Source organism: Fukomys damarensis, unplaced genomic scaffold (assembly GCF_012274545.1).
Source record: "Fukomys damarensis isolate Sample0158 unplaced genomic scaffold, DMR_v1.0_HiC HiC_scaffold_12, whole genome shotgun sequence".
Classification (NCBI taxonomy): domain Eukaryota; kingdom Metazoa; phylum Chordata; class Mammalia; order Rodentia; family Bathyergidae; genus Fukomys; species Fukomys damarensis.
In genome coordinates this window covers 39,699,941-39,709,367 of record NW_022900924.1, presented here as the reverse complement: position 1 = coordinate 39,709,367, position 9,427 = coordinate 39,699,941, and positions in this window count along the sequence as shown.

The window sequence follows — 9,427 nt, the reverse complement described above, 5'->3', positions numbered from 1 at the left end:
AAAAAAAAAAAAAAAAAAAAAAAAAAAAAACAGAACAAAATTCAAAGGCTTTTGAAATTCCCTAGTAGTGAACAAGTGGCAGGCTGAATCTGAGCACGCAGAATTTCTCTGTTAGAGGCAAAGCCGTCAAGATGCTGACCAACTCTTGGAGACCAGGATATTTCAATGAACTATGTATGTAGTTGATAATAGAAAAAAATTCCAGCATTTTATTATGAAAGTTTCTAAATATATCAGAAAGTCGATGATCACCACTTAGATTCTATTAACATTTTGCTGTGTCTGCTTTTCTAGGTATCCGCTTCTGTTTCTCTTTCTGCCTACCCATCGTCCGATCTTACTTTCTTTATTCGCTTCAAAGTAAGTTGCAGTCATCCGTACACTTTATCTCCAAGTAGTCTAGACTGCCCGTCAATAACTATCATCCAATATTTGTTTATGAGTTTTCAAGGGAAAGTTTACATATAGCAAAATGCACAATTTTGTTTGTTTGTCTGAGACAGGTTCTCACTGTGTAGCCCAGGGCTGGCCTCAAACATGCGACGATTCTCCTACCTCAGCCTCCCGAGTTCTAGGACTACAGGAGTGTGCCATCAGCCCTGTACTGTTAAAATGTACTGTTTGACAATCTTAAAAAGCACATACACTAGGAACATTAAGCTTTAACCTCTGATTAAAATGACTGCATCTTACATTGAGGGCTACATATGTGACCTCACCAGAAGATTTTACTGAAGTTCAGCATTTTTTTCCAAAAGCAGAATTTCAAATCTAATATACACTACCATCACCTAGTCAATTATCTCCTCCTTTAATTAAATTATTATATTAAATAAATTATTGTATTAAATAAATAAATATACCAGCAATAGGAAACTAGAAACTGTTCATGAGGATGACTCTACTCATGACAAAGAACAAAAATAGCTCAGAATAAGTTTATAAGAGAAACATGTGATGTGAGTAAAGGAAGCTATAAATTTTTACTGAAAGATAATGAGCACTTCAATAATATGAAAAGAATACCATATTCCTCAGGGGAAATATGAAATTAACAACGTAATTTCTTTCCCCCCCTAACTTAGTGTATGGGCTAAGGACAGTTCCAATATCAATAAAACATATACCAATGAGACTTTCCCTCTAAAGTACGACAGTTATGAAATTTATGACAAAAGGCTAATATTGAATAATAACAGGGGACTTAAACTTTATTAAATAAGTACACAGAAGATGATGGAGCTTGGAATAAAGAGGTATTCATAGTGAGATGTAGCCAGATTGTGGACATCTTAAAAGTAGAGAAAATCAAGTCTGATGATGGATTGGCTCTATCTACAGCACGAAAAAGGAAGGATTCAAGGTGATGCCAAACTTGTGGCCGTTGCTTCTTCCTGAAATGTGGAAATCAGGGGTACAAATGTAGGGATTTGGGGAAGAAAATCAAGAGTTCCCTTTTATTCATGTCATTTTAGATGCCTACTAAATGCCGAAGAGGATACACAAAATAGGCAGCTGTATATTTGGGTGGGGAGTCAAAAGGAAGAATGAAGCCCAGGTCCAGTCCAGAGCTGGAAACACAAGGTCACATAGGAAGTAATTATAAAGAAGGGGGATGAGGGCCCAGAGTTGGAAGACAAAGATTGGTATTGCCAAGGAAGGATTTACAACCCAGCTATGTAAAGGGTAGGCAGGGGATGCCTCCAGCTATTCACTTCTTTGGGAGCTTACTCAACTCGGAGAGCCACATTGCCCAAGGTCCTGCTCCTTAGATGGAGCCTAAATACCATGACCAAGCAAGGATATTTACACACACATATGTGCAATGGTTTGTGTTTAGATGTCCCCTCACCACCACCAAAGCCAGGCGGGGCTTTCTTTTCCGAGGTGGCTAAATCTGGAATGTGTGGTGCTGGGATTAAGGGCGTGTGATTACTAAACCACCACATGTGAGTGACTGGTTTGGCAGTGCCCTAATCCCGGTAGTCTGGATGGGATAAAAGGGGCAGAAGGACCTGTCAAGGTCTCTTGTTGCTTTTACTGTCTTCCTCAGCCATGAACTGTTGTCCCTCTGCCACCGTGCCTTGGAGTCAGCCAATTGATTATGAACTGAAACCTCTATGAACTGTAAGGCAAATAAATCTTTTCCCCTTTAACTTTTGAGTGTTCAGTATTTTGTCTCAGCAATGAGAAGAAGTAACTAACACATGTGTCTCAGCTATTTTGTCCAATTGTGGGGTAACTGTGGCTGGAAGTATTTGTTGCAGAGCATCCCACTGTGGTCCATAGCTTTGCTAGGGCTATGCTACCGTTTGACTTCTCTCTCTGACTTGCTTTCTTCCATTTTGTTCACAGGTATTAATCTTGTATCCTAAACTTTGTCTCAGCATCAGCTTCCAGAGAACTAAACCTATAACACAATGATTAAGGACAAACCAGCAAGAAAAAAGAGAAATAGAGGCATTTGGAGCAGGAAGATAACTAAGAAAAAGGAGCGCTGTCTTAAAGCCAAAAGGCCCTCAAATGTTAACTCCATAAAGCCTACCACATCACAGACTTCTAGGTGCCTCTCTGTATCTGTCCTCATCTTTCCCCTCAGTTTTTTTTATTTTTCTGGTACTGGGGATCGAACTCAAGACCTTGCATTTGCAAGGCAGGCGTGATGCCAACTGAGCTAAATCCCCCTGCCCCAGTTTTAAAATTGAATTTTTAAAATTGAACTTTAGAACTCCCAGATTTTTTTCCACATTTAAAAAATTGAGATATGCTTGATAAACACTGTATATATTTAAGATGTGCACATGATATTTTCATACACACACATTGGGACATGACTTCCTCAACCAAGGCAATACACCATCTCAAATACATACTGTTGTAAAGGCCACTTGGCAGATTTCAAATACACATTATTATTAAATGTACGTTAGATTTTCAGACCTTGCTCATCTTATAAGTGAAAGCTTGTGCCTGTTGACCAATATCCTCCCATTTCTCTCCCCACTGCACCCCCACCCAGCCTCTAGCATTCACCATTCTACTCTGTTTTTGTGAATTTGACTTCTAAAATTCTGAATAGAGTATAAGATTATACAGCATTTGCCTTCCGGTTCTGGCCCGTTTTACTTTGCATAATGTCCTGTAGGTCCAACCAAGTTGTGAAAACTAGCAAGATTTCTTTTCTTTTCTTTTCTCTCTCTCTCTCTCTCTCCACTGTATAATCTTTACTGAAGGATAAAAAGTGTTGGTTCCCTGCCCCATGGGTGGACCAACAATACATAAGGGCTAAAGGGAAGGGGTAAGCTGAGCTGGGGAGGGTAGCATCAGGATGGAGAGCCCTGAAGAGCCGAAGAACCAACTGCAATGAAACGCAAGGAAGGCATCCCGCCATTCCAGCAATGTGCCTGCAGGGTTGGTGCCGACCTGGGTGGGCCCTAGGGGAGGGACTTGGGCTGGTGTAGAAGGCCCGCTCATCATCTAGACACCCAGATAGACGGGAGTGGCGGATGGCACTGAGACTCCTTTGAGGCACTGCCTCAGGGCCAGAGTTTGAGGGGTCAGACCTCTGGGATCTGCCTGCCCTGTCAGGGACCTCAGAGACTGATGTGAGCAGGTAGGTGGCTGGCATTAAGGGGGTTTTGGAAAGAGAAGGTCAGGCTGGTGGCCTCTGGAGCTCACTGAGTGCCGCAGCACCATAGACTGGATTCCAAACTTCTAGGTTCCAAGGAGCCAGCCGTGGGTACCGCAGCTCTACCCTAGGGCAGGCCTCTTTGGATGTAATCTGTTCCTGAGGGCTAGGCCACAGGGTCCGTACTCGGTTGGTGGGCCAGGCTGCTTCTGGAAGGAGGCCACCGCTGTCCCTTGCTCAGCTTTAGAGTAAGACTCCCAAGGCCCTGGCTCTGTTGGTTGGCAGGGCTGTGTCACCTCTGGCTCAGTCCCAGGGAAGGACTGTGCTTCCCCACACCCTCTGAAGGGCAGGGCTTAGCAGCTCACAGTGTTGTGACAGTCCCAGAAAGTGGGAAGTCTCAGAATTGTGCTCTGGGGTATTCAGAGTTCTAGATACCCCTGCCAGAGAGGAGCTTCCACTTGGAGGAGTGTACTTGTCCACAGATTGCCCTTCCACCCCTGTCACAATAATTGCTGCAGGGTACTGATGAACTGCATTTTTAGCTCTTGGAAGTCGGCAGGGGTGTAAACCGGGGTTTGAGTCCAAAGGTAAGACACTGCAACAGTGATATGAAGTCAGAGCTGGGAGGCCAGGAGAGGTACATACTAAGATGGTCCAAAGGATGATGGGTGGGTGACAGAAGGTGGTACCACATGGCCAGGAATGGGCCCAGTCGAAGGATGAGGGTCTGGGAGCCAAGTATGCAGAGGCCAGAATACCTTGGCCCCTCCAGACGGTGCCTCCCTGGTTCCCTCAAACCAGTACTTTCCGAGCCAGACTGCATTGGCACCCTGTTGAGCAGTGCCTCACTCCTTCACCTGACAGGATGGTGGCCTGGGCTGTAGGGTTAGCCACAAACTCTGAGGGCCCTGGAGATTTTCTCTGGAGAGGGTCCTAAGCTCCACTTTTTGTCCCCCAGGGCTAGCCTGAGCTCCTCTAAGGGATTCTGGAGCTGAGGGAACCCCACTGATCTTTTGATTTCTCTGTTTGGTGCATGGCTTTCAACCTGGGGCCTGCTGAGTTCACAAGCAGAGGATGAATACTACACCAGATTCCTTGAATCGTGGTACTTCTAGTGATAGACACTCATTTTCACTGTGGGGAAAGGCAGGAATCTCTTAGAACTGGTTTTTCTTCATCCCATAAGTTTTGGTATGTTTTGTTTCTATTTTTGTGTCCTTTTTTTTTTCCATGTTGAGAGTTGAACCCAGGGCCTCTCACATGTACCTACCATCAGGCTACACCCCAACCTCTCAGAATGTTATTCAATTTCCTCTGCTTTCTTCTATGACTCACTAGTTGTTCGGAAGTGTGCAGTATAAATTTTTAAAAAGTTTTGAGTTTTCCAAGTTTCATCCTGGCACTGATTTCTATTTTCATACTATTATAATTGCAAAAGATACTTGATATAGATTCAGTCTTCTTAAATTTGTTAAAACTTTTTTGTAGCTTGGAAATATTCTGGAGAGTGTTTTGTGTGAGTTTAAAGGCATGTATATTCTGTTGCCACGAGATGGAATTTTCTGCATATCTGTTAGTCCATTTGGTCTAACGTATAGTTCAAGTCCAGTGTTTTCTTATCTGTCTGGATGGTCCATCCATTTTTGAAAGTAGGGTATCAAAACCCCCTACTATTATTATATTGCTATTTCTCACTTCATTTCTGTTACTATTTGTTTTATAAATTTTGTTGCTGATATTTAGTGTGTAGTAAAGTATTTATAACTGTTTTATCATCTGGATGAATTGACCACTTTAGCATTATATAATATATTCTTTGATTCATGTTATGGTTTTTTACTATTTTGTCCAATACAACTATTGCTACTCCTGATCCCTTCTGGTTTCAATTGTATGAATTTATTTTTTCCATTTCTTCATTGTCACCTGTGTGTGTTCTGAAAGTTAGAGTTTTTTATTTGTTTGTTTATTTGGTTGGTTGATTAGTTGGTTGGCTGGTTGGCTGGTTGTTTCGATGGTTGGTTGGTTTTTTGAGACAGAGTCTTGCTTTGTAGTTCAGGCTGGCCCTGAACTCACTAGCCTCAAACTCACAGCAATCCTCCTGCCTCTGCCTCCTGAGTGCTAGGATTACAGGTGTGTGCCACCATGACCTACAAAAGTGAGTTTCGTGAAGGCAGAATATAGTTATGTTTTCTTTAATTAATTCTGCCATTCTATGTATTTTAATTGTATAATTTAGTCCATTTACATTTTATTTATTTATTTATTTGTTTATTTATTTATTTATTTTTGAGACAGGGTCTCACCATGTAGTGGAGACTGACCTGGAACTCACTATGTAGCACAGGCTGGTCTGGAACTCACAGAGATCCTCCTGCCTCAGCCTCCTGAGGGTTGGGATTACAGGCAAGCACCACCATGCCCAGCTTACTTTAATTATTGATCAGTACTGGGAATTTTTTTTCAGTACCGGGAATCAAACTCAGGACCTTATACTTGCCAGGACAGCGTGGTGCCAAGGAGCTACATCCCCAGCCCAAGAATGATATATTTGCTAATTGCTTTCTAACTAGTTTGTATTACCTGTATTCCTTTTTCTTGTCTTGCTGTCTTCTTTTGTAATTTGATTTTTTTTTTTTTTGTAGTGGTATGCTGTGATTTCTCTGTCCTTATGTTCTAAGCATGTACTATGGGTTTGGGCATTATGGGTACTATGAGACTAACAAAAAACATCTTATAGTTATTATAGCCTATTTTAAGATGATAACAATTTTAATCACATACAAAAACTCCATACTTTTGTTTCTCTACTACAACTTTTTCTCCAAAGAATTTAGAGATTTTCTGATATTATTTCTTTAAATAAACATTCTTCTCATTTCTCTTTCTCCTCTAAATCTGAGACTCACATAATTCATAAATTGTTTTGTTTATTGGTGTTCACAAGTCTTATTGAATTTCTTCACTTTTTTTTCATTTTTCTTTTTTCTCCTGAGGCTGAATAATTTCAAAAGATCTATCTTTTTTTTTTGCTTTGGCTTGATTAAATCTTTTGTTGCAGTTCTCTATTGTATTTTTTTTTTCATTTCATTCATTATATTCTTCAACTCTAGGATTTCTGGGTTTTTGTTTTTTTTAATAATTTCCACTTCTTGCCTGGCATGGTGGTGCATGCCTGTAATCCCAGCCCTTGGGAGGCTGAGACAGGAGGATCGAGGTGAGTTCGAGACCAGCCTGAGCTACATAGTGAGTTCCAGGTCAGTTTCAACTACATAGTGAGACCCTGTCTCAAAAAACCAAAATAATAATAATAATAATAATAATAATAATAATAATAATAATAATAATTTCCACTTCTTTGTTGAACTTCTTGTTTTATTTCTGTATTTTATTTAGCTGTCTACCTCTGTGTTCTTGTATCTTGTTGGACTTTGTTAAAATATGAAGTATTTTAAATTCCTTTGCAGGCAATTAATTGTACATTTCTATTTCTTTAGAATTGTTTACTAGAAAAATATTATATTCCTTTGAGGGTAGACTCTGAAGCACGGGGCACAGAGAGATACAATTCAGCTCCTGGGAGTAGGGCACAGCACAGCAGTGACTCTGGCCTCTTGGATGGTGCAGTGCTGTGACAGCTCAAGAGTTTGGTGTGGAGTTGCGTCATGGCTCCTTCCCCAAGGGGAGTGAAAAGCCATGGACTCTAGGCAGTCCCATCAGCTATTCAAAATAAAGATTGCGTTTCATCATCTACCTTAAAGGTACGTATGAGGGGGAACTAAGTTGTGGTTAGTGATATGTCAGTAGCTGCTTCAGGGAAACTTTTTAAAGGGAAAATCGGCTGGGAATAACTTTTTCTCCCTGTTTCTTGCTGCTGGTTGGAACGTGCCTAAGCAGAAAGCTCCTGTTAGCCTAGAATCCAGAGGATAGCAGAGTTTTTGCACCAGCTTTTTGAGTCTCTATGGACTTCTACAAGAAAGAAAAACAAGTCCTGTGGCTGCGTGTCTATCATTCTTACACCAACCTAATTCTAAATACTACATCTGTGTTAACTCTTCTCCGTTACCCCAGAGTTGATCACCTCCTTCTCCGGCTCTTCTGCTCTCTATGTCTCTGTCACAAGATTTTCCTCAAGATACTGTTAAGGCTTATGTGCCTTAGTAGGCTCTGAGTTTGTTAAAATCTATGAATGAATTTCAACCTTTTAATTTGGATTTTTATTCTCTTGTTACTATTGTAGTTTTTAATATTTATTTTTATTAGTATATGTTTGCAGTACATAATGATTACATTAACTGTGAGGAGTTGATACATGATTGATTGATTTGTTTATTTTGTTTTTTTGAGACAGTCTCACTATGTAGTTGAGACTGCCTTGGAATTCACTATATAGCCCAGGCTGGTCTCAAACTCACAGGAATCCTCCTGCCTCAGCCTCCCAAGTGCTGGGATTACAGATGTGTGCCACCACTCCTGGCTAATTTTTTTTTATTTAATACATTTTAAGTCTTTTCATGCCCTCTTTCCCTCCACAGTCTCTTTTCTCTCTCTGTCTCTTGGTCTCTTTCCCATTAAAAAAAGATCTATATCCCTGTTTCCTGTTATGTAGCTTTTATTTTGCTTCTTATTTATACTTGGGCTTCTCATATAAGAGAAACCATACCATTTTTGTGTGTCTGATCTGTTTTGCTTAACATTATGGTCTCAAGGTACATCCATTTTCCTGCAAATGACCCAAGTCCATCCTTCTTTAGCAAAGTAGTACTCCATTATGTATAAACACCTCATTTTCTTCTTTCATTTATATAGGTTGTTTTCAAGATTTATCTATTATTGGGGCCAGGGATTTGGCTCAGTGGTTCTGCTGCCTTAAAAAGCAAGGTCCCAAGTTTGATGCCTTGTACCAAGAGAGAGAGAGAGAGAGAGAGAGAGAGAGATTTAGCTATTATGGTTTGCTGGTAATATAAACATTTTTAAATTTTGTATCTTCCCAATTAGAATACACACATGTACTGGGGATTTGGCTCAATGATTCCACCGCCTGCCTTGTAAGCACAAGGACCCGAGTTCGATCCTGGTACCAAAAAAAAAAAAAAAACAGAATACACACTCTCTGAGCAGAAGTACCTTTTAAGTTAATTTTTGTAAAATTTTGGTTTAGTTTTCTTTACTGTATCAGTCTCTGCCTACTAGTGAAATAGATTTAATACAAGATATACAAATAAACAAGAATTTACAAATTGACGTATAGTGGTCACCCAAGAAACCAGGTGTAGAAGTGTGCAAAAGCTCTGTCTGTGCACTGGAGATTTAAAGGGTCCAGTCAAGGCCTGCAGCTCACTGTACTGTACCATGTGAGTCTGTGTTAGGAGGCCAAAGGGTCTGCAATGCAAGGCTGAAGACAATGTCAAAAGTGATGGTGAAGACTGGAGCTCCTCTGAAGAAACAGAAGCACCAGCCTTCCTTCTTTGTTTCTTTCTTATATCATTCTAGCAATAATCCTCTTTAGGGTGGTTCTTCCACACCCGGAACTATGCTGAGTCAATCTAGTTGGTCATTTCTTACTCAAGTTGACACAATCAGTTAACTATCACATTTATATCCCTCATTCCTTTGCTGAGAATGTCTCGTGTTTTTTATTTACTTCAAGAGTGTTCATCCTTACTTCTTAGAACATTTTTATGACAGTTGTTTGGCCATTATAAAAAGTTGCGATTTAACTTGTTCTTCCAATGCTGAGTTATTTTGGATTGTGCTTTGACCCTTTTTTGAGGTTATAAGGATCTGGGCCTTTTTTAA